We start from the raw sequence: 211 nt of genomic DNA on the forward strand, positions 1-211 counted from the left end.
ACCCTCTGACAGTGCAGCACTCCCTCAGTACTGACTCTCTGACAGTGCGGCACTCCCTCAGTACTGACCCTCTGACAGTGCGGCACCCCCTCAGCACTGACCCTCTGACAGTGCGGCACTCCCTCAGTACTGACCCTCTGACAGTGCGGCACTCCCTCAGTACTGACCCTCTGAGAGTGCGGCACTCCCTCAGTACTGACCCTCTGACAGT

The sequence above is a fragment of the Mustelus asterias genome, unplaced genomic scaffold, assembly GCF_964213995.1.
Source record: "Mustelus asterias unplaced genomic scaffold, sMusAst1.hap1.1 HAP1_SCAFFOLD_3144, whole genome shotgun sequence".
Classification (NCBI taxonomy): Eukaryota; Metazoa; Chordata; class Chondrichthyes; order Carcharhiniformes; family Triakidae; genus Mustelus; species Mustelus asterias.